Here is a 26,941-nt window from a genome sequence, read left to right on the forward strand (position 1 = left end):
TATCTGACTCTTTTCTACCCAATAGACTGTAGCTTGCCAGGCTCTTCCATCCAGGCTCTTCCGTCCATGGAATTCTTCAGGCAAGAATACTGAAGTGGGTTGCCATTCCCTTCTCCAGAGGATTTTCCCCAACCCAGGGATAGAACCTAGGTCTCCGGCATTGCAGGCAGATTCTTCACCATCTGAGCCATCAGGGAAGCTTTATTAAACTTTCAAATTTAAGAAATGTATAGATATGTTCTTAATGGTAAATGTTGCTGTTGTTTAGTCACTAACTTGTTTCTGACTCTTTTGCAACCCATGAACTATAGGTCGCCAGGCTGCTCTGTCCATGGGATTTCCCAGGCAAGAAAATTGGAGTGTGTTGCCATTTCCTTCTCCAGGGGATCTCTCTGACCCAAAGATTAAGCCTGTGTCTTCTGCATTGGCAGGAGGATTCTTTACTGCTGAGCCACAAGGAAAGCCCAATAGTAAGTATACTAGATGAAAAAGCTAGTGTGTGATCTCAGATTATTTAAACCTCTCTCATTCACAGTTCGGAGAAGGCAATGGCACCCCACTCAGTACTCTTGCCTGGAGAATCCCAGGGACGGGGGAGCCTGGTAGGCTGCCGTCTATGGGGTCACACAGAGTCGGACACGACTGAAGCGACTTAGCAGCAGCAGCAGCATTCTCAGTTTGCACCTTTCTAAAATTTTCTTTCTTTGGTTGAGTACCCCACTAGGGTACATGCAGTAAATTTGGAGACTACTAGTATAGTAGAAAGAAATGGGCTTCCCCTCCCCCTCTTTCTCCACAACTATGTCTCATAGATACAAGGTCCATAATTAGCATGTAATTTCAAAAGCAAGATGGAAACCAAGCTTAGAGATACAATAATTTGGGTGAAAGAACCCTTTGGAATAAAATAAATGTCCCCAAATTGTGTATGTGCTTGTTATAAAACTTTTATAATACTTTTTGTTGTTGTTCAGTCGCTCAGTCATGTCCAACTCTTTGTGACCCCATGGACTGCAGAACGCCAGGCTTCCTGTCTTTCACCATCTCCCAAAGCTTGCTCAAATTCATGTCCATTGACTTGGTGATGCCATCCAACGATCGCATCCTCTGTTGTCCCGTTCCCCTCCTGCCTTCAGTCTTTCCCAGCATCAGGGCCTTTTCCAATGAGTCAGCTCCTTGTATCAGGTGGCCAAAGTAACGGAGCTTCAGCTGCAGCATCAGTCCTTCCAATGAATTTTCAGGACTGATCACCTTTAGGATGGACTGGCTGGATCTCCTTGCAGTCCAAGGGACTCTCAAGAGTCTTCTCCAGCACCACAGTTCAAAAGCATCAATTCTTTGGCACTCAGCTTTCTTTATAGTCCAACTCTCACATTCATACATAACTCCTGGAAAAACCACAGATTTGACTAGATGGACCTTTGTCAGCAAGGTAATGTCTCTCCTTTTTAATATGCTGTCTAGGCTGGTCATAACTTTTCTTCCAAGGAGCAAGTGTCTTTTAATTTCATGGCTGCAGTAACCATCTTAGTGATTTTGGAGCCTAAAACAATAAAGTCTGTCACTGTTTCCAATGTTTCTCCATCTATTCGCCGTAAAGCGATGGGACCAGATGCCATGATCTTAGTTTTTTGAATGCTCAATTTTAAGCCAACTTTTTCACTCTCCTCTTTCACTTTCATCAAAAGGCTCTTTAGTTCCTCTTTGCTTTCTGCCATAAGGGTGGTGTCATCTGCATATCTGCATAAAGTTTTATAACACTTTAAGTATATTAAAATGTTTTGCATTTTTAGATGTTTTCATATATATATCATTTTAGTAATTAATCACACTTTTTGCTATAATAAAATTGAAACAATCTAATTAGTTAATAGAGATATAAAAATTCATCTAATTATCTTCCATATAAGATACAATCACCATCTTGATCTCATGTAGAATAGAACCACAATGGTGTGCAGTAATGAAAGGCACTCCAGTTCAAGATTAACACAAACAATTAACCACATTATCCTAAGTTGGCCAAGTTTATGTATCAGTCTGAGCTGTTCTGACATAATGAAGTGTTTGAGACAATACTGCAAATTATAAAACATACATGGCAAGGTTCTGTATTTGTAAAATATCAATAATATATAAAATATATACATATAGAGTATCTAAAGAGATATGTACATGTGTGCTCAGTCATGTCTGATTCTTGGCAACAGTATGGACTATAGCCCACCAGGCTCCTCTATCCATGGGATTTTCCAGGCAAGAATACCAGAGAGGGTTGCCACTTTCTCTCCAGATTTCTTCCCAACCCAGAGATCGAACCCATGTCTCCTGTATTGGCAGGCAGATTCTTTGCCACTGAGCCACTTGAGAAGCCCTATAGAGATACAGTATTTGTACTAACAGTGTTTTTCAGATGGATTATAGTTATTTGCAATTGTTGTTAAATGTCTGGTTTTTCATTTACATGTATGTACTGCCTTTTTTATCCAAAAGAAATTCTAAAAAGAAATGTAGAACTTGAGTGTTCTGCTTTTTACAAACTATTTTATTTTAAGCCAAATTACTTGCTTTTCTTGTTTATGTTTTGTGTCTAAGAACACAGGTGATTCACACTAATTTCATTATCAAATGTTTACTTCCTTTCAATTTTTTCCTATTAACAGAGCCTAAGCAAAGGCTCTGGAGACAGATCGTCTGGATACAAACATTGGTTCTGCCATTTGCTAAGTATACAATTTTGGATGAATTATTTAATATCTGTGTGTCTCAGTTTTCTTGCCTACAAAATGATAATAACTGTATCTACTTTATAGGTTAACTGTGAGAAATAAATCAGATAATCCAGCAAAATCTGCTGGCATACAGGAGGTTTCTCTATAAGTATTAGCCATTTTTATCAATATATTTTGGAGAAGGCAATGGCACCCCACTCCAGTACTCTTGCCTGGAAAATCCCATGGATGGAGGAGCCTGGTGGGCTGCAGTCCATGGGGTTGGTAGGAGTCAGTCACGACTTCGTGACTTCACTTTCACTTTTCACTTTCATGCATTAGAGAAGGAAGTGGCAACCCACTCCAGTGTTCTTGCCTGGAGAATCCCAGGGACCGGAGAGCCTGTTGGGCTGCCATCTACGGGGTCGAGAAGAGTCGGACACTACTGGAGCGACTTAGCAGCAGCATCAATATATTTATTACTAACTAGAAAATATTCAAATTAATTGAATAGAAATGAATAAAAAGAAACACACACCAAAAAAAAAAAAAAAGACATAGGACATTCATTTGCAATTAAATTACCCTTTAACAAAGTTTAGTGTCACAGAATTTAAGATTATTGCACTCTATAGAACATTCTACATATTGGCCAGTGGGGAGGCAATAGGCAGGAAATAGAAACCCAAAAGAACCTGGTTAAAGTATAACGTATACACTGTGCTAAATTAAAACAGACAAACGCTTGCACATGATTTCATGCTCACAGTGCATATAAAACCAGCTGCGTATCTACAAGCATGAACCTGATGTAGAACTATAGTGCATTTGAGTCAAAAATCTCTGCTGTCCTAAGGTTTTTTTGATAACTTCTTAAACTACTACCAAAACTTAGTCAATACTTATGGCCCTTTAGGAACTATTTTTTGGACTAATAAATTAACTTGTTGCATCATTTGAAATTCTTAATTTATTTTCAAAGCAATGAATATGAATAGCTTAGTTCTGTCTAGAGCATTTGCAACCACATCATACAATGATTAAGGGGAAATATGCAGATAACTTATTTCAGCTAAGATCAAAGTATATTCACAAACAGTAATTAATTTTCATATTTCTAGGTGCTAATGTTATATCTTTTAAAAAATGAATTACTAATTAAAGACAAAAGTTCAATGTAACAAATAAAATCTGTTAACAATAATGTGTTGGAAATTGCCAATTTTAATTTCAATCTCATTGTAATTTTTAAGCTATACTTCTAAAAACACAGAATTAGTGCTTTTTAAGATATATTTCTCCTAAAACACTGTACTTTTTGGTAACAATATATTTCACAAATAAAATGAAGACATGGTAGACTGCACTGTTGAAATAATTTTATCTCACACTACTAATAGCTATGTTCAGAAATATCCAAGGCCATCAAAAAAGCACATATTGCTAAAACCTTAAAAATTAGTTTTAGTGCCTATTTCCTGCCACAAATTACAATATTATCCTTGCATTTTTCCTTAGTCTAAAATCAAGTTCATTCCCCTTCTTAAGCATCACAAGAAAATGTACTCCTTGAGATATTGGAAGAAAATTTCAGTACAGAAAAAGTTCCATAATTAAACATGATTGACCCAACTCTAACCTCTAGCCATGTGACTAGGAAAACTGCTTGAAAATTGGTTTATACTGGATTGCTTATATATTCAAAAGCACTTGTGCATGATGTTATTCGAATACAAGTTGCCAAGAAAAAGCTATTAATTTGTTAACACTGTTTCTAAGGTGTGGGAAATTCATCAATGATGATGTAACATCTCAATATTATTCAGACAAAGAGCCCATAGACAAATCATCACAAAAGCAAGAAAGATGGAGCTATAATTTATAGGGGTTAAAGAAACTGGATAACTTCCTGTAAATCCAAAGAGAAAAGAAGTATAATTAGTTTGCCTGCTTCAACCCAAATATCTGTTGAACATGTCTTAACTTGTATTGTCTGTGCTGGCCAAGTTCTTCCCCAGAAGAAAATGCATTTGAAAGTTTATTAATAGCTATCCTATAGGAAGATGCTTTAAGATTACACTAAATTATCAAGAAAATGATTATATTTTTCAATCATTTTTAGGTTATTTTGCTTCAAGTAAACTTTCAAATGAGCCTGGTGGGCTACAGTGCATGGTGTCAAAAAGTTGGACACAGCTGAGCACGCAGCATTCAAACCCCATTTCTGTAAAAGGTTCTTTATAAAAGTTTATTTAGTTAAAAAGGCAAATAATTGTAGGAAATGCATGATGAGAAGAAACTGAAAAGTTTTTAAATCCTTTGCCTTGAGCCTGAAAAGTGTAAGAGTAAGGAGGTGAAGTGGAATATTTATACCACTCAAAACATAGCTACAGCTGTTTTGTATCATTATGTACTAAAAGCCAATTCAAATACCTAAAAAGAGGTTCTCCATATATTGAATGGGATAGTCACCTTCTCCAAAACTTAGTTTTCTAAGGTATTATGTTGCTTGGTATTGGTTTAATGGACCATGATGTAACATTTTAATTGAAGAAGGTAAGATTTTTTCTGCTTTGAAACGTCTAAAATCCTCCATCAACTCAGCAGCTGTGTATGATTAATAATGCAAATAGGCTCAAGAGACTGAATCCACTTCCAGGTCCCCTGCTTATGAATCACCTACCCAGAGACATAATTTTAATGGAAACAGAATTTCTTTCTAAAGCAGCAAATAAATGATCTTGCAGGAACACTGCCGCAAGGCAACACTTCTTTACTAGCACTACTGCACTGAGCAAAGACAGGCTCCATTTTCTTCGCTTTAAGACATATAGTCAGGAAATGAGTTCTGTCTTTCATTTTCTGGAGGAAAAAAAATATTAGAGTTGCCTTTCTAGTAATAGCAACATAAACTCCAAATCCTGTGATGGCAGATTAAAGATCTTTCACTGAGGATGGACACAGTATTTTGGATGGAGAAAGTAGAGTACGTTAAGACTGTTCAAGACTGGTTCTGTTTACCTGGCCACCGTGTGCTCAATTTGCTGATCAAGATGAAATCCACTCTAATGCCTGGGATTGTAAAAAATGTGCTTATTATCTAGTCAATTATTTAGCACAAGGGATTGATTCCAAGCGAGGAAGCCAACGTTCTTTCTGAGTGAAGGATAAAGGTGAGTAAACACAAATCTGAGTAAAAGTAATACTAATACTTATTTGAAATAAGAGGCAACAGCTAAAGCTGAAACTCAAGGAAAATTAACTCAGTCTCACAGACATTCATATGCTGCCCACTGTATTACAAATTAGAGTGTGCGGACATGTGCACAGTTTTGCTTTTGCCTCTCAATGGTGTGATGTCAAAACAAAGTACAAAGCATTATTATGTAAATAGACTTGACATATTTTATTCAAATTTGACTCAGAAAAACATGTGTGACTATCAAAAACATCACCTTAAATATATATACTTTATTTGTCTATTATACCTTAATGAAGCTGTTCTTAAAAAATTCTGTGGCTATCAATTCTTAATACTGGTCTGATAAAAGGATATAAAGCCTAAGAAGGAAAGCAACCCAGAGTACACAATTCAGTGACCACAGTGACTCTTAGTAGTCATTCTTTAAATTGGAATATAATATAAATGTATCCAATCACACTGCACATTTTAAATGTACCCAATGTTACAAGTCAATTACATCTCAAAAAGTAAATAGGAACTTTTATATCAATAGGCATTGGAATATAATAAAAATTATTCAGATACACTGATTTATCTTTTTATCACTGGTCTTTGAATCATCTTTCGAAACACTAGATAGAAGCCATACAAGAAACAATCACCATCTCTGCTATTCCTTTGACCTCATGTAGATCTGAACCACAGTGGAATATAGGGATGAAAGGTACTCCATGTAAATTCAGACATAATCATTTAATCATATTATCCTGAGTTATCCAGGAATATTTATAAATCTTTCAGATGTTTTGATGTAACGAACTGGATCATTTATTCAACTGGTCCTCTTTACTTTGGTTGTGGAAGCCCAGGTTGGAAGCAATCAAAGGAAAATAAAATAACTGAAGGTCTGAGTACTTCAGAAGCTTAAGTTTTTATGACTACAGTCTTTCACTTGAAAAATAGCATGCATCCACTCTTATTTGATGCTGTGTTTATAAAATTTTCACTTCATGGCATTTACTCTTGTTTAGTAAAACTTCTTTCTGAAAGTCACCAGTATTTCTTTGTTTCAACAGAAAATTACACTCACAAAATGACACAAGATAGATTCTGCTCACAGAATTATAGAAATACCCTTACATTTTATTGATTTTTTTTATACTCCCTCAATGCAGGATATATGCCCTAGTCAATCAGAAATGCAAGTTTAACTGCTCAGTTAGCACTGTTCATCTTACAATATTGTGCAAGAGATTAATGAAACAAGGAAATTAGCTTTAGTTTCTCCTTAAAACTTTCTGAAGAAGATCTGGAAATGAGATTTACATTCTACTAATTGGGAGGTGAAGTGGGAAACCTTAAGTCACTGGAAAAATTCAGATTAAAACTATGACTTAATTCCTTAAAAACTATTAACGTTACTCTGAAAATAGAATTGTTTTAATATTAAAATAAAAATACCATCTCTGTAACACCCTTTTATAAGACTGAATTTGTGACTAAATTACTAGGCCATTATTTTTTTCAATTGACTTCCATAAATGAAACTACTGAAGTTTTACCGTTTATGGTCTCTCAAACAGACTAGAAAACATACAGAATGTCATAATAGTTTTCTGTCCATTCCCTAACCACAGTTTGAGGGAAACTTTAAAATGGAAAATAAAGTACTAAGAATCTATTTGTTTTAGAACTATAATTCAGGCTGAAAAAAAGAGCAAGTTCAATATCAGGCATTAAATGTAAGAGAGCAATATGAATGATTCTCTCTTAAATTAGAAGTATGTTTTATGCTGTTCCAGTAGAAAAATAATATACATAAAATACTTTCAGGGCAGATTCCAATATCCACATACATCCCAATAAATAACACCATCTATTTCCCTGCAACTATAGACTATAATGGCAAGACCAAAAGATGTATATTTGAGAATAAAACAAATACTGAAACCAGAATTAGGAAAATTTAACTTATTTTTATAGAAATAGTAAAATAGCATTATGTAGCAAAGAAACACAGAGCTCCTGAAACATCTCTCAATGATTCTAAAAGCTAGCTCGACAAAAATAGCATAGAATTTATTTTTTGAATATAAGTTTCTCCACATTCATTTTGAATTTGTTTTTGTGAGGAAAACACTATCCAGAGAATTGTTATTTCTGTTACATTTAATATACATGAGAGCTATCATTTAGCCATCTAAGTTGGCCATTCAGTTCAGTTCAGTTCATTCGCTCAGTTGTGTCCGACTCTTTGCGGCCATTAATAAAGGCTAAATTATCAATTACCAACACAAAAATATAATTATACATGTTTCATAAGAACGGATTTCCCTGGTGGCTCAGATGGTAAAGAATCTGCCTGCAACGCAGGATACTGGGGTTTGATCCTTGGGTCGGGAAGATCCTCTGGAGAAGGGTATGGCAACCATGCCAGTTTTCTTGCCTGGAGAATCGCATGGACAGAGGAGCTTGGCGGGCTACAGTCCATGGGGTCACAAAGGGTCAGACACAAGTGAGCAACTAACTCACTTGTGCGACTAACTTTTCTACATTATAAGTCTACAAATGCATTAGACACACTTTTCACTAAAGCTTCATTTTTTAATCTAGAAGCTAAATATCTATGGACTTGATTAAATACAATGACAAATTCAACGATGCTTTTTTATGTTTACTTAACAAAGCAAAAATATATGAATATACCTGGAATTGCATAAATTTTTAGTCAATGATGTATTTTACTGGTTCACATAGAACCACTAACTTTAAGAACATCAGCTGTTATGAAACCTATTAAATATTTACTATGCAAAAAACAGTCATATATTATCACCTTAAAATAACATAAATCAAAACTTTTCATAAGTCAAAACATATATCAAAACTTTACAATTATAATCTCAAATTTTTTATTTTAAAAAATTTTGCATTTATATTTCCAAACCTTTAAGTAAAAATAAATCTAGTCTCACTCTTCTTTTCAATTCTCTTTTTTTGTGAGGGGAAGGGGTAGCACCAAGTAGTGCAGGCATTTGGGGGCATTTTCTTTTTGGATTTTTGTTCTCTTTTGTTTCTTTGGCCATACCATGGGGCTTATAGAGTACCCCGACTAGGGAGTGAATCCAGGCATCTGCCAGCGAGTGGAAGGACAGTCCTAACCACTGGACCCCAGGGAATCTCCTTTCCTTTCTGTTCTTTCTCACCACCTATCCTTCCATGTATCTGAAAGAAAACCAAATGAGTCCTTATGTCCACAAACCCATCACCCTAGTGCTCATTCCATTCTGCTGCCTCAAAAATCTGCTTTACCCTTCACTGCCTAGAGAAATTCCTTCTATCATTCAACACTTACCTCCAATAACATCTCCTTGATAAAGTCTTCTTTATTTACCCTAGCTTATGTTGTTGGCTCTTCTGTGTGGTCAGAAAAATTTTTTTAATTAATTAATTTATTTTAATTAGAGGATAATTACTTTACAATATTGCAATGGTTTTTGCCATACATCAACATGAATTGGCCACAGGTATACATGTGTCCCCCTCATCCTGAACCGCCCCCATCTCCCTTCAAACCATAACCCTCTGGGTTGTCCCAGAGCACTGGCTTTGGGTGCCCTGCTTCATGCATTGAACTTGCGCTCATCTAGTTTACATATGATAATACACGTTTCAATGCTATTCTCCAAACCATCCCATCCTCGCCTTCTCCCACAGAGTCCAAAAGTCTGTTCTTTACATCTGTGTCTCCTTTGATATCCTGCATGTAGAATCGCTGGCATCATCTTTCTAAATGCCATATATATGCTAATATACAGTATTTGTCTTTCTCTTTCTGACTTATTTCACTTTGTAGAACAGGCTCCAGTTTCATCCACCTCATTAGAACTGACTCAAATGCACTTTTTTTTATAGCTGGGTAATATTCCATTGTGTATATGTACCACAGCTTTCTTATCCATTCATCTTCCAGTGGACATCTAGGTTGCTTCCATGTCCTGGCTATTGTAAACAGTGCTGCAATGAACACTGGGGTACATGTGTCTCAGTTCTGGTTTCCTTGGGGTGTATGCCCAGCAGTGAGATTGCTGGGTTGTATGGCAGTTCTATTCCCAGTTTTCTAAGGAATCTCCACACTGTTCTCCATAGTGGCTGTACGAGTTTGCATTCCCACCAACAGTGTAAGAGGGTTCCCTTTCCTCCACACCATCTCCAGCATTTATTGTTTGTAGACTTTTTGATGTATGGCCATTCTGACTGGTGTGAAATGACATCTCGTTGTGGTTTTGATTTGCATTTCTCTAATAATGAGTGACGCTGAGCATCTTTTCACGTGTTTATTAGCGACCTGTATGTCTTCTTTGGAGAAATGTCTGTTTAACTCTTTTGCCCACATTTTGATTGGGGTGTTCATTTTTCTGGTACGGAGCTACATAAGCTGCTTGTATATTTTGGAGATTAATTGTCAGTTGTTTTGTTGATATTATTTTCTCCCATTCTGAGTGCTGTCTTCTCACCTTACTTATAGTTTCCTTTGTTGTGCAAAAGCGTTTAAGTTTAATGAGGCCCCACTTATTTATTTTTGTCTTTCTTTCATTACTCTGGGAGGGGGGTCATAGAGGATCTTGCTGTTATTTATGTCAGAGTGTTCTGCCTGTGTTTTCCTCTAAGAGTTTTATAGTTTCTGGTCTTACATTTAGGTCTTTAATCCATTTTCAGTTTATTTTTGTGTACAGTGTTAGAAAGTATTCTAGGTTCATTCTTTTACACGTAGATGACCACTTTTCCCAGCACCACTAATCTGTGCTTCTTTCCTGTTATATTGAATGTTCCTTAAGAAAAGGATCTGTCTTAACCCTGTTTAAGCCTCCCATCTTGCTTCCCTGGTACCTCAGTTGGTAAATAATCCACCTGCAATGCAGGAGACCCAGGTTCGATCCCTGGCTTGGAAAGGTCCCATGGAGAAGGAAATGGCAAACCACTCCAGTATTCTTTTTTTTTTTTTTTTTAGTTTATTTTTTTATTGAAGTATAATTGCATTACCGAATTTTGTTGTTTTCTATCAAACCTCAACATGAATCAGCCATAGGTATACATATATCCTCTCCCTTTTGAATCTCCCTCCCATCTCTCTCCCCATCCACTCCAGTAATCTGACCTAGAGAATTCCATAAACAGAGGAGCCTGGTGGGTTACAGTCCATGGGGCTGCAAACAGTTGGACATGACTAAGTGACTAACACACACACACACACACACACACAAACCTGAGCTAGGCCTGTAACAATTATCTTTGAAAAGAGAAATGGGAGCGGGGGAAGAAGAAATAAATTAAAAACAAAACAAAAGTAGTTAATAACTAATAACTACCCTTGAGGGGGAAACAATTAGAAGCACAAATTCTGTGTGGCTAGAACTCTATAAGCAATCATCAACATAAACCAGATATTAGAATACTTTTAAATACAGTACTTAAATACCACAGCAATGAAAAGGTACATAGGTGTTGCACAAAAATCTGCCTTTAATACTGCCAACCTTTAGGAAAATAAAAGTTCAGAGCTATTACTAAATGCTAATACAGTGAGATTTAGTTTGGGTTTAAGAAAACTTGTATTAGTAGTGAATATTTTTCTAAGTAAAGAATAAGCAAAGCTTACACAGAAGGAGAGGAAATCCTATGGTTATCAAGGAAGGAGTTTAAAGCAAAATCCAACATTTATTTGGTGCAATGGTTTCCCAGAAATAAACTGCTACTCACTAATGGGGTCAAAGACACTAGATGGCTCTCCAAAACGCCCTTTCCTATTCAAAAGGGTTTCAAAATAACGTGGGGGTGGAATGAGAGGCTAGGGAACTGTTCTTCTGTGCATCAAGTGCATTCTCAGAGGACTAACAGCTGTTTCAGTTTACATATTTTAAGTATGACTTTACGCATGGAAATTAAACTTAGGCAACATGCCTAAGAAGCCTGTCTGCAAAAGAACTGCACGTACCATCAACAGCTGGAATTTGTATAGGTCCACATTCTACAGAATATAATGTCCTGTGAGCCATCAATGACCTCCATCCCAAAACCCAAATGTCAAGAACAGCTTCTAATGCTCATGAAATTTTAGGTAGAAAGGGATAAGATGGTGAAGGAAGAGGAATCTGATTTCAAAACAATATAGAAGAATTCTAGAACTTAAAGACATCTTTTGTAAATAAATTCAAGTAAAGATTTACAAAGATCTTTTTGAATGTTTCTATACTAAGAAATGCTCATCCAGTAACACTCTACTGAGCTTAAATATCAGCTGGATATTAAAAATATTTTTCTATGTGCTAATAGGGTAATTATAATTTCCGGTAGAAGTAAAATACAAAGTCTGCAAAAATAATGATGTGTCTTTGGTGCCACCACGTGGTATATTTGTATTTTTGCAGTCATTTTTTAATAATCAATTTTCATACCTAGTTCTGAAGTCATCATCAGCTCAGATCTCTGGCATGCAAATAATATTAAATACTTCAGGAATATAAGGTTGGTTCCAAGATAATTTACATACTAATAAATCATCAACCAATAAATGGTAATCAGGAACCCACAATGCAGGAAACACTGCATTATGATATCCAAAAGGACAATATACTGTCTTGACCTCTAAGATCATACATCTGTTAACACCAAAACACAGACAAATCAAGTATTAACTTGAGACAACTCAAGCTACCATATAGAAAAAGTAAGAAGATTAAAAAGTAGGAAGATAAATAAGAATATTCATGGAAGAGAACTGAGAAGATTTAAAACTCTTAGAAAGGATTTCAGTTTTTATAATGAAAATAAGAAGGTATTGGGGGCAGGACGAGAAGGGGACGACAGAGGATGAGATGGCTGGATGGCATCACTGACTCGATGGACGTTGAGTCTGAGTGAACTCCGGGAGTTGGTGATGGACAGGGAGGCCTGGCGTGCTGTGATTCATGGGGTCGCAAAGAGTCGGACATGGCTGAGCGACTGAACTGAACTGAACTGAATGCGGTATTTCAGGTAGAAGCAACATAAGAAAAGGTACAGATCTAGAATCATCATGGAATGCTAGGAGGACCATACCCACAGTGAGGTTCAAAAAAGCAAGAAAAATAAGATAGATTAAAAAAAGTTAGGACAATTTGTGTCAGTCCTTCATTGCCGGCTGCACAGTGCCAGAGCAAGCAGTGGGCTCAAACAAACCTCGTGTGCACCAAGACCCAGGGACCCCACAGAGACTGAGACAGAACTGTGCTTGAGCGTCTCCTGTGGAGGTATGGGTCAGCAGTGGACTGCCACAGGAAGAGGGGCTCTGGGTACAGCAGACTTGAGTATGGCATAAGCCCTCTTGGAGGAAGTCACCATTAACCCTGGCATAGAGCTGCCAGAACTTACACAGGACTGGGAAGAAGACTCTTGGAGGGCACAGACAGAACCTTGTGTGCACCAGGACACAGGAGAAAGGAGCAGTGTCCCCACAACAGACTGACCCAGACTTGCCTGTGGGTGTCCAGGAGTTTCCAGTGGAGGTGTGTGTGGGTGGTGGCCTGCTGCAGGCTTGGGGGCACTGAGTCCAGAAGTACATGCATGGGATCTTTTGAAGGAGGTCTCCATTATCTTCATTGAAAGTGAAGTCACTCAGTCGTGTCTGACTCTTTGCGACCCCTTAGACTGTAGCCTACCAGGCTCCTCTGTCCATGGGATTTTCCAGGCAATAGTACTGGAGTGGATTGCCATTTCCTTCTCCAGGGGATCTTCCCAACCCAGGGCTCGAACCCGGGTCTCCCGCATTGTAGACAGACGCCTTACTGTCTGAGCCCTTCTTTATCTTCATTACCTCCACCATAGTTTACCCCAGGTAAATAGTTGGGAGGGAACACAGCTCCACCCATCAACAGAAAACTGGATTCACGATTGACTGAACATAGTGCCTTCGGAGAAGGCAATGGCACCCCACTCCAGTGCTTTTGCCTGGAAAATCCCATGGACAGAGGAGTCTGGTGGGCTGAAGTCCATGGGGTCGCTAAAAGTCGGACACGACTGAGCGACTTCACTTTCACTTTCCACTTTCATGCATTGGAGAAGGAAATGGCAACCCAAACCAGTGTTCTTGCCTGGAGAATCCCAGGGACGGGGGAGCCTGGTAGGCTGCACAGAGTCAGACACGACTGAAGCGACTTAGCAGCAGCAAGAGCATAGTGAGAGTGAAGTCGCTCAGTCCTGTCCAACTCTTTGCGACCCCATGGACTGTAGCCCACCAGGCTCCTCCATCTATGGGATTCTTCAGGCAAGAGTACTGGAGTGGGTTGCCATTTCCTTCTCCAGGGGATATTCCCGACCCAGGGATTGAACCCAGGTCTCCCGCATTGTAGGCAGACGCTTTATCATCTGAGCCAGCAGGAAAATCCAGTCACTGGTACTGAGCATGGCCCTGTATAATCATAAGGGATTTGATTTAGGTCATACCTGAATGGTCTAGTGGTTTTCCCCACTTTCTTTAACTTAAGTCTGAATTTGGTAACAAGGAGTTCATGATCTGAGCCACAGTCAGCTCCCGGTCTTGTTTTTGCTGACTGTTTACAGTTCTCCATCTTTGGCAGCAAAGAATATAAACAATCTGATTTCGGTGTTGGCCATCTGGTGATGTCCATGTGTAGAGTTTTCTCTTGTGGATATCTTCAAGAAAATTAGAGATATCAAGGGAACATTTCAGACAAAGATGGGCTCAATAAAGAACAGAAATGTTATGGACCCAACAGAAGCAGAAGATGTTAAGAGGTGGCAAGAATACATAGAAGAACTACACAAAAAAAGATCTTCACGACCCAGATAATCACGATGGTGTTATCACTCACCTACAGCCAGACATCCTGGAATGTGAAGTCAAGTGGGTCTTAGGAAGCATCACTATGAACAAAGCTAGTGGAGGTGATGGAATTCCAGTTGAGCTATTTCAAATCCTAAAAGATGATGCTGTGAAAGTGCTGCACTCAATATACCAGCAAATTTGGAAAACTCAACAGTGGCCACAGGACTGGAAAAGGTCAGTTTTCATCCCAATCCCAAAAAAAGGTAATGCCAAAGAATGCTCAAACTAGTGCACAACGCACTCTTCTCACACACTAGTAAAGTAATGCTCAAAATTCTCCAAGCCAGGCTTCAAAAACATGTGAACTGTGAATTTCCAGATGTTCAAGCTGGATTTAGAAAAGGCAGAGGAACCAGAGATCAAATTGCCAACATCCGTTGGATCATAGAAAAAGCAAGAGAGTTCCAGAAAAACATCTACTTCTGCTTTATTGACTATGCCAAAGCCTTTTGTGGATCACTACTGTGTGGATCACCACAAAGTGTGGAAAATTCTGAAAGAGATGGGAATACCAGACGACCTGATCTGCCTCTTGAGAAATCTGTATGTAGGTAGGAAGCAACAGTTAGAACTGGACATGGAACAACAGATTAGTTCCAAATAGGGAAAGGAGTACATCAAAGCTATATATTGTCACCCTGCTTATTTAACTTATATTAAGAGTACATCATGAGAAACGCTGGGCTGGAAGAAGCACAAGCTGGAATCAAGATTGCCAGGAAAAATATCAATAACCTCAGATATGCAGATGACACCACCCTTATGGCAGAAAGTAAAGGAGAGATTGCTGGGAAAAATATCAATAACCTCAGATATGCAGATGACACTACCCTTATGGCAGAAAGTGAAGGAGAACTAAAGAGCCTCTTGATGAAAGTGAAAGAGGAAAGTGAAAAAGTTGACTTAAAGCTCAACATTCAGAAAACTAAGATCATGGCATCTGGTCCCATCACTTCGTGGCAGATAGATGGGGAAACAGTGGAAACAGTGTCAGACTTTTTTGGGGGGGGCTCCAAAATCACTGCAGATGGTGACTCCAGCCATGAAATTAAAAGACACTTACCCCTTGGAAGGAAAGTTATGACCAACCTAGATAGCATATTAAAAAGCAGAGGCATTACTTTGCCAGCAAAGGTCCGTCTAGTCAAGGCTATGGTTTTTCCTGTGCTCTGGGACAACCCAGGACTGGGAAATAGACTCTTGGAGGGCACACACAGAACCTTGTGTGCACCAGGACACAGGAGAAAGGAGCAGTGTCACCACAATAGACTGACCCAGACTTGCCTGTAGTGTCCAGGAGTCTCCAGTGGAGGCGTGGGTCGGTGGTGGCCTGCTGCAGGGCTGGGGGCACTGAGTCTAGCAGTATATGCATGGGATCTTTCGAAGGAGGTCTCCATTATCTTCATTGAAAGTGAAGTCGCTCAGTCGTGTCTGACTCTTTGGGACCCCTTACACTGTAGCCTACCAGGCTCCTTTGTCCATGGGCTTTTCCAGACAATAGTACTGGAGTGGATTGCCATTTCCTTCTCCAGGGGATCTTCCCAACCCAGGACTCGAACCCGGGTCTCTCGCATTGTAGACAGATGCTTTACCATCTGAGCCACCATTATCTTCATTACCTCCACCATAGTTTGCCCCAGGTATAGCTGGGAGGGAACACAGCTCCACCCATCAACAGAAAACTGGACTAAAGATTTACTGAGCATAGTGCCTTCGGAAAAGGCAATGGCACCCCACTCCACTGCTTTTGCCCGGAAAATCCCATAGACGAGGGAGCCTGGTGGGCTGCAGACTATGGGGTCGCACAGAGTCGGACATGACTGAAGTGACTTAGCAGCAGCAGAGCATAGTGAAAGTGAAGTCACTCAGTCATGTCCAACTCTGTGCAACCCCATGGACTGTAGCCTACCAGGCTCCTCCATCCATGGGATTCTCCAGGCAAGAGTACTGGAGTGGTTGTCATTTCCTTCTCCAGGGGATCTTCCTGACCCAGGGATCGTACCCAGGTCTCCCACATTGTAGGCAGATGGCTTACCATCCGAGCCACCAGGGAAATCCAGTCACTGGTACTGAGGATGGCCCTGTATAATCATAAGGGATTTGATTTAGGTCATACCTGAATGGTCTAGTGGTTTTCCCCACTTTCTTTAACTTAAGTCTGAATTTGGCAACAAGGAGTTCATGATCTGAGCCACAGTCAGCTCCCGGTCTTGTTTTTGCTGACTGTTTACAGTTCTCCATCTTTGGCAGCAAAGAATATAAACAATCTGATTTCGGTGTTGGCCATCTGGTGATGTCCATCTTCTCTTGTAGATCTTTTCAAGAAAATTAGAGATATCAAAGGAACATTTCATGCAAAGATGGGCCCAATAAAGGACAGAAATGGTAGGGACCTAACAGAAGCAGAAGATGTTAAGAAGAGGTGGCAAGAATATATAGAAGAACTATACAAAAAAGATCTTCATGACCCAGATAATCACGATGGTGTGATCACTGACCTAGAGCCAGACATCCTGGAATGTGAAGTCAAGTAGGCCTTAGAAAGCATCACTACGAACAAAGCTAGTGGAGGTGATGGAATTCCAGTTGAGCTATTTCAAATCCTAAAAGATGATGCTGTGAAAGTGCTGCACTCAATATGCCAGCAAATCTGGAAAACTCAACAGTGGCCACAGGACTGGAAAAGGTCAGTTTTCATTCCAATCCTAAAGAAAGACAATGCCAAAGAATGCTCAAACTACTGCACAATTGCACTCATCTAACATGCTAGTAAAGTAATGTTCAAAATTCTCCAAGCCAGGCTTCAACAACATGTGAACTGTGAATTTCCAGATGTTCAAACTGGATTTAGAAAAGGCAGAGGAACCAGAGACCAAATTGCCAACATCCGCTGGATCATGGAAAAAGCAAGAGAGTTCCAGAAAAACATCTATTTCTGCTTTATTGACTATGCCAAAGCCTTTTGTGGATCACTACTGTGTAGATCACCATAAAGTGTGGAAAATTCTGAAAGAGATGGGAATACCAGATGACCTGACCTGCCTCTTGAGAAAGCAGTGTGCAGGTAGGAAGCAACAGTTAGAACTGGACATGGAACAACAGATTGGTTCCAAATAGGGAAAGGAGTACATCAAAGCTATATATTGTCACCCTGCTTATTTAACTTATATGTAGAGTACATCATGAGAAATGCTGGGTTGGATGAAACACAAGCTGAAATCAAGATTGCCAAGAGAAATATCAATAACCTCAGATATGCAGATGACACCACCCTTATGGCAGAAAGTGAAGGAGAACTAAAGGGCCTCTTGATGAAAGTGAAAGAGGGGAGTGAAAAAATTGACTTAAAGCTCAACATTCAGAAAACTAAGATCATGGCATCTAGTCCCATCACTTTGTGGCAAATAGATGGGGAAACAGGGGCTTACTTTATTTTGCGGGGGCTCCAAAATCACTGCAGATGGTGCCTTCAGCCATGAAATTAAAAGATGCTTGTTCCTTGGAAGAAAATTTATGACCAACCTAGACAGCACATTAAAAAGCAGAGACATTACTTTGCCAACAAAGGTCCATCTAGTCAAGGCTATAGTTTTTTCAGGAGTCATGTATGGATGTGAGAGTTGGACTATAAAGAATGCTGAGCACCGAAGAATCCAACCAGTCCATCCTAAAGGAAATCAGTCCTGAATATTCATTGGAAGGACTGATGTTGAAGCTCAAACTCCAATACTTTGGCCCCCTATGCAAAGAACTGACTCATTTGAAAAGACCCTAATGCTGGGAAAGATTGAAGGCAGGAGGAGAAGGGGACAACAGAGGATGAGGTGGTTGGATGGCAACACAGACTCAGTGTTCATGAGTTTGAGTAAACTCCAGGAGTTGGTCATGGACAGGGAGGCCTGTTGTGTGGCAGTCCATGGGGTCTCAAAGAGTCAGACACGACTAAATGACTGAATAGAACTGAACTTCATTGCCAGATCAAGAAGCCTAGATTTTACCTATAGATCATAAGGAATCATTGATTCAAATTATCATGCTTTTATTTACCACTGTAGAAATCATCCGTCTGCCATATGAACATCTACTTTATGTGAAAATAATTTATTTCCCAAGTTGAAAATAATCTAACAAGTCAGGCCCTTTAATATTGCACTCTGAATAGGTAATTTGAGATTACAAAGCCCTGATATCAAAGTCAACCAATAAATCACTCCAGAAAGAAAAAAAATTCATACTAAAATGGACAGTGACTAAACCCAATGGGATATGAAACCTTCTTCCTAGTATTTTACGGAGATCTGTTCTGAGTGGATGGGTGAGTGTTGTAGGGAAGGAGAAGAAATTTAGACTCACAGGCCCCTTTGGAAGCAGAGTGTAATGTAGTGTGTATTGAGGAAGAGCAGAGTCAGGTAAAGGAATGAAGGACTAGGACAGTTGCTAGGTGAGACTTAGATGGCCAGGTAAAAGTGAAGACTCTAGCACCAGGTCAGTTTTCTTCAAATGGTTGATGTAAAATTTTTTTAAAATAGAAAATTTATTGTGGGTCATATGTTACTGGATGCTATAATTGATCTGTTCTTTAACATGCACTTACAGAGCACCATGAAGAATAAAAGATCTCCGGGGGGAGATTCAAATAACTGTTCCTCAGTCTTCACATGTGAGAAATCATGGGGAAAAGCTGAGGTCTTGTTTATGCTGTTCATCCACCTGGAATTTTCTTTACAGAGTCGGCTTACTTCTATTCATCCTTTAAGAATCAGGTGAATCGTCACTTCCCTCAGAAATTCAGATCAGGTCACGGGGCCTTCTGTAAACCCACATCACCATGTACATATGACACTTGCACTTGATTACACCATAACATAATGATCACTTTTGTGTCCATATCCCTCAATATCATATGAGACTCTTAACATAAGTATCGTATCTTATTAACTCATCTTTGTATTCCCAGGAACTAGGACACTGTCTTATATTAAATATTCAATGTTTGTTGAATTAGGAAGCAAAATATGTTATTTAAAAAATAAAATTATACACCTATCAGAATGGCCAAAATCCAGAACATTGACAACAAAAACTTCTGGCAAGAATATGGAGCAATAAGAATCCTCATACATTGTGGTGGGGTTGCCAATTAGTATACCCCTTTGGAAATAATTTGGAGGTTTCTTACAAAACTAAACATTCTGTTACCAAGCAGTTCAGTAATAGCAATCCTTGGTGTTTACCCAAAGCAGTTGAAAACTTACATCTACACCAAAACCTATACATGGATGTGATAGCGGCTTTATCCATAATTGCTAAAACTTGGATGCAACCAAGATGTCACATCCTCAGCGAGTGAATGAATAAATAAACTACTGTACATTCAGATAATGGAATATTATTATTCAGCACTAAAAAGAAATGTGCTATCATGCTATAAAAAACCGTGAAGGAAACATATGAATATTACTAAGCAAAAAAAGTCAATCTGAAAATGCTACATATTGTATGACTTCAACTATATGATATTCTAGAAAAGGCTAGGGATGGAAGCAATAAGAAAATCAGTGGTTTCAAGTGTGGGGGTGAGGAGGAAAGATGAACAGGCAGAGCACAAAGGATTTTTTAGGGCAGTGAAAATATTCTGTGTGATATTATAATGCTGGAGATGTCATTACAAATTTCTTCAAAACTATAGAACATACAACAGTCAGAGTGAACACTTGGGTAAGCTAGGAACTTGCATGATTATGATGTGGCAATGTAGGTTCATCCATGGTAAAAAAATGTACAACTCTGGTGAGTGGTGTTGATAAGAGGGGAGGCTATGCCTACGGAAGCCCCCCCTCTTCTATGCACAGTATATGGAAAATCTCTATACCTCCCTCTCACTTTTGTTGTAAACCTAAAACTGCTCTAGAAAAAGTTAATTTTAAAAAATTTAAGTCACTAGGAGAATATACATTAAAACACAATTATATACCGGGCTGGAGAAAGCACAAGCTGGAATCAAGATTGCTGGGAAAAATATCAATAACCTCAGATATACAGATGACACCACCCTTATGGCAGAAAGTGAAGAGGAACTAAAGAGCCTCTTGATGAAAGTGAAAGAGGAGAGTGAAAAAGTTGGCTTAAAGCTCAACATTCAGAAAACAAAGATCATGGCATCCGGTCCCATCACTTCGTGGCAAATAGATGGGGAAACAGTGGAAACAGTGGCTTACTTTACTTTTCTGGGCTCCAAAATCTCTGCAGATGGTGATTGCAGCCATGAAATTAAAAGACGCTTACCCTTGGAAGGAAAGTTATGACTAACCTAGACAGCATATTAAAAAGCAGAGACATTACTTTGTCAACAAAGGTCCGTCTAGTCAAGGCTATGGTTTTTCCAGTGGTCATGTATGGATGTGAGAGTTGGACTATAAAGAAAGCTGAGCGCCAAAGAGTTGATGCTTTTGAACTGTGGTGTTGGAGAAGACTCTTGAGAGTCCCTTGGACTGCAAGGAGATCCAACCAGTCCATCCTAAAGGAGATCAGTCCTGGGTGTTCATTGGAAGGACTGATGCTGAAGCTGAAACTCCAATACTTTGGCCACCTGATGCAAAGAGCTGACTCATTTGAAAAGACCCCGATGCTGGGAAAGATTGAGGGCAGGAGGAGAAGGGGACAACAGAGGATGAGATAGTTGGATGGGATCACCTACTCAATAGACATGGTTTGGGTGGACTCCAGGAGTTGGTGATGGACAGGGAGGCCTGGTGTGCTGCAGTTCATGGGGTCGCAAAGAGTTGGACATGACTGAGTGACTGAACTGAACTGAATACACCTATTAAGATGATTTTTAAAAGATTAAATGGATGAACTACTTTATATAATAGTATATATAATATTTCATAATTGTTTAATGTTTTTATATTTTCACTTGTTTTTCAAAAATTGTCAAATTTCTAAACTAAATTAATTCACAAAGGCTGTATGTCTACTCTAAGGTGTTGAAAAACACTGTATCTTGAAAAAAAAAAAAAAGGCCTTAGAAATTCATTACTTTGAATAATGCAGAAACACAATTTATTTTCAGACAATTCATCTTACATGTTGAATTAAATTTCATGATTGCATGTATCAGTGGATAATTATTTAATCTAATTCAGATTTTATGAATTATACATTAATCAACATAATTTAATTCAAAAATGAGGAAACAAAACAGAGTAGACATCAATTGTATGTAAACAATAAGAACTTTTTAAAGTTCTGCAGTATCTGGGAAACCAATTTAGAATTCAGGTTTAAAAATAATAAATACTGTATTAAAAATGTCAAAAGTGTTCTCTATATTCACATTTGTTTCTTAGCAACCAGGTTGTAATCTTGTTAAACTCTGCACCCTAATAGCTGAAGAAACAATTTTAGAATGCACCCCCAAATATATGTATACACACAGGCTAAGAATATGTGCGTGTGTGCGTGTATGTGTCCACAGTAGTGTACTAAATTCTTATAAACACAAAACCAAATAGACATGAAAAGGACTAAGGTCAGAGAAGCTCCAAAAAAAGATTCATGAAATCAGGCCCTCAGCAGAGTCAGTGACTGGTCATTCTGTTGCTGTAGTTGCTGTTGTTTAGCCGCAAAGTTATTCTTTTGTGACCCCATAAACTGTAACCTGCCAGGTTCCTCTGTCCATGGGATTTTCCAGGCAAGAATACTGGAGTAGGTTGCCATTTCCTTCTTCAGGGGATCTTCCCAACCCAGGGATCAAACTCACATCTCCTGCATTGGCAAGTGGGTTCTTTACTGCTGAGCCACGATGGAAGCCCATGTGTAGCTAATTACACCTTTATATATAGTAAGGCAAATTTAGTAAAAGCTTGTAATGAATAGCTAGAATACCCTTGGAGATATAAATAGCATAAAACATTTATTAAGGCTAAGTACTTAAAAGTATAGTGTTTTGTATAAGTTGATTTTTATGTGGGTAGGACTTGAGACTCTACTTAATGGCTTATTTTGCACTTGTTTAGTCACTAAGTCATGTCTGACTCTTTGTAACCCCATGGATTGCAGCACACCAGGCTTCCGTTTCCTTCACTATCTCCTGGATTTTGCTCAAGCTCATGTCCACTGAGTCAGTGATGCCATCCAATCATCTCATCCTCTGTCACCCACTTCTCCTCCTGCTTTCAATCTTTCCCAGCATTAGGGTCTTTTCCAATGACTTGGCTCTTCACATCAGGTGGACAAAGTATTAAGATTTTCAGCTCCAGCATCAGTCCTTCCAATGAATATTCAGGACTGATTTTCTTTAGGATTTACTGGTTTGATCTCCTTGCAGTCCAAGGGACTCTCAAGAGTCTTTTCTAACACCACAATTCAAAAGCATCAATTCTTTGGCACTCAGCCTTTTTTATGGTCCAACTCTCACATCCATATATAACTACTGGAAAAGCCATTGCTTTGACTGTATAGACCTTTGTTGGCAAAGTGATGTTTCTGCTTTTTAATATGGTGTCTAGTTTTGCCAGTTTTTCTTCCAAGGAGCAAGCATCTTTGAATCTCATGGCTGCAGTCACAAACTGAAGTGATTTTGGAGCCCAAGATAATAAAATCTGCCTCTGTTTCCACTGTTTCCCCATCTATTTGCCATGAAGTGATGGGACCAGGTGGGGTGATATTCATTTTTTTGAAGATTTAAACCAGGTTTTTCACTCTCCTTTCACCCTCATCAGGAGTCTCCTTAGTTCCTCTTCACTTTCTGCCATTAGAGTGGTATCTGCAAATCTGTGCACAGTCCTCATTAAATCGTGAAATTCTTTTAGCTTTCTCAACTGAAAACACACACACACAACCTAAAAGTTGAGAGCTGTATGTTTATTTGGTGGCAATTGTTAGTACTTCAAGCCTGGGAGACAGAATTTCAAGTAGCCTAAGAAACTGCTCCGAGGAGGCAGAGGAAGGAGTCAGCTTACATAGAAGTTTGCAACAAAGAGGGCAGATAGTCAGATTAGATTATTTTTAATTAAGGAAACTAGATAGAGTGCCTGATGAACTATGGACTGAGGTTCGTGACATTGTACAGGAGACAGGGATCAAGACCATCCCCATGGAAAAGAAATGCAAAAAAGCAAAATGGCTGTCTGAGGAGGCCTTACAAATAGCTGTGAAAAGAAGAGAAACCAAAAGCAAAGGAGAAAAGGAAAGACATAAGCATCTGAATGTAGAGTTCCAAAGAATAGCAAGAAGAGATAAGAAAGCCTTCCTCAGTGATCAATGCAAAGAAATAGAGGAAAACAACAGAATGGGAAAGACTAGAGATCTCTTCAAGAAAATTAGACATACCAAGGGAACATTTCACGCAAAGATGAGCTCAGTAAAGGATAGAAATGGTATGGACCTAACAGAAGCAGAAGATAGTAAGAAGAGATGGCAAGAACACACAGGAGAATTGTGCAAAAAAGATCTTCACGACCCAGATAATCACGATGGTGTGATCACTGACCTAGAGCCAGACATCCTGGAATGTGAAGTCAAGTGGGCCTTAGAAAGCATCACTACGAACAAAGCTAGTGGAGGTGATGGAATTCCAGTTGAGCTATTTCAAATCCTAAAAGATGATGCTGTGAAAGTGCTGCACTCAATATGCCAGCAAATTTTGAAAACTCAGCTGTGGCCACAGGACTGGAAAAGGTCAGTTTTTATTCCAACCCCAAAGAAAGGCAATGCCAAAGAATGCTCAAACTACCGCACAATTGCACTCATCTCACACGCTAGTAAAGTAATGTTCAAAATTCTCCAAGCCAGGCTTCAGCAATATGTGAACCGTGAACTTCCTGATGTTCAAGCTGGTTTTAGAAAAGGCAGAGGAACTAGAGATCAAATTGCCAACATCCGCTGGATCATAGAAAAAGCAAGAGAGTTCCAGAAAAACATCTATTTCTGCTTTATTGACTATGCCAAAGCCTTTGACTGTGTGGATCACAATAAACTGTGGACAATTCTGAAAGAGATGGGAATACCAGACCACCTAACCTGCCTCTTGAGAAATTTGTATGCAGGTCAGGAAGCAACAGTTAGAACTGGACATGGAACAACAGACTGGTTCCAAATAGGAAAAGGAGTACGTCAAGGCTGTATATTGTCACCCTGTTTATTTAACTTATATGCAGAGTACATCATGAGAAACGCTGGACTGGAAGAAACACAAGCTGGAATCAAGATTGCCGGGAGAAATATCGATAACCTCAGATATGCAGATGACACCACCCTTATGGCAGAAAGTGAAGAGGAACTAAAAAGCCTCTTGATGAAAGTGAAAGAGGAGAGTGAAAAAGTTGGCTTAAAGCTCAACATTCAGAAAACGAAGATCATGGCATCCGGTCCCATCACTTCATGGTAAATAGATGCGGCAACAGTGGAAACAGTGTCAGACTTTATTTTTGGGGGCTCCAAAATCACTGCAGATGGTGACTGCAGCCATGAGATTAAAAGACGCTTACTCCTTGGAAGGAAAGTTATGACCAACCTAGATAGCATATTCAAAAGCAGAGACATTACTTTGCCAACAAAGGTCCGTCTAGTCAAGGCTATGGTTTTTCCTGTGGTCATGTATGGATGTGAGAGTTGGACTGTGAAGAAGGCTGAGCGCCAAAGAATTGATGCTTTTGAACTGTGGTGTTGGAGAAGACTCTTGAGAGTCCCTTGGACTGCAAGGAGGTCCAACCAGTCCATTCTGAAGGAGATCAGCCCTGGGATTTCTTTGGAAGGAATGATGCTAAAGCTGAAACTCCAGTACTTTGGCCACCTCATGCAAAGAGTTGAGTCATTGGAAAAGACTCTGATGCTGGGAGGGATTGGGGGCAAGAGGAGAAGGGGACGACAGAGGATGAGATGGCTGGATGGCATCACTGACTCGATGGATGTGAGTCTGAGTGAACTCCGGGAGTTGGTGATGGACAGGGAGGCCTGGCGTGCTGCAATTCATAGGGTCGCAAAGAGTCGGACACAACTGAGAAACTGATCTGATCTGATCTGATCTATGTATGCTTATAAAAATATCAAGAAGCACATACACCAAACTTTTCATGGTGGAGATATTAGGGGAAACTGACTGAAACTGCCCACTCCAGCCAAGCACCATAGTAACTACTTCCATGCCTTATTTTATGACAGAAGGTCCTGTTGAGGAACATGGAACTGATAAGCCACCAAGTGGAAGAGTTAAGGAAAGGGAAAAAGGAGATGTCACGCGTCCTCTAACCTCCCAGAATCCTTCTCACTTGCATCCATCTTGGCTGAGCAATACATGCGCCAACAGGAAGGACCCTACTCAGAATGATTGGACAGAGAAAACCATCAGCCATGTGACAGAACAGTCCTCCCAGTTTCCCTTACCTACTGCTCTCCACCTGGGTGCCTCCTCCCAATAAAGCCTCCGCTTTATCAGCATGTGTGTCTCCTCAGACAATTCATTTCCGAGTGTTAGACAAGAGCCCCCATTCAAACCCTGGAAGGGGTCCCCCTTTCTGCAACAGAGAATAGGATCAAGAGGGACCATTCTATTTCTGCACTGGTTTTATACCAAATTTGTATTACCATTGAATTGTTAAACTATTACCTTTTAAACTATACAACCTTAACACATATTCATCAGGTCAATCCTAAACCTCTTCAGAGAAAACTATTCTCTCTCTTATATTCCTATTTTATTTTCAGTATACAATCTGTGATCATTTTGTTTGTTAAAGATTTTTGCCTTTCTCCCATCGAAGGTAACAGGACAGGGATCACATCTGTCTTGAATTGTGTCTCACATATAGAAGGCTCTCAATAATTATTTGCCTCCACAAAGACTGGAGGGATGTGGTAATTTTCTACAGAATCAACGCAGTTTCTGTTCCTGTTCCTGTTATAGTTATGCTGTCTGTGGCTCTTTACACCTAAGAGAATTACAGAGGAGATTGGTAAATGTTTATTGAATGAATGAAACAACGAAGAGAAGCACCCCCTAATATATAGGGACCACGAATATGTAACATATAAGCTTACAAAAGGGAATGGAGATGAGAGGCATAAACATTCTCAGAGTTCAGGGATTCGGTTGACTAACTGGGGAAGCTAAAACCACAGAAACTCGAGCGAAACAGCAGCAACCAGGGGGCAGGCTAAAGC

General features: G+C 39.3%; 1 long non-coding RNA gene across 1 annotated transcript in view; it reads right to left on the minus strand.

Annotated features, from left to right (window-relative positions):
* LOC138990431 (uncharacterized) overlaps positions 1-26,941 on the minus strand; it is a 40,336-nt gene that overhangs the window by 12,698 nt on the left and 697 nt on the right. The window lies entirely within an intron of this gene.

The sequence above is a fragment of the Bos mutus genome, chromosome 2 (assembly GCF_027580195.1).
Source record: "Bos mutus isolate GX-2022 chromosome 2, NWIPB_WYAK_1.1, whole genome shotgun sequence".
Taxonomy (NCBI): Eukaryota; Metazoa; Chordata; class Mammalia; order Artiodactyla; family Bovidae; genus Bos; species Bos mutus.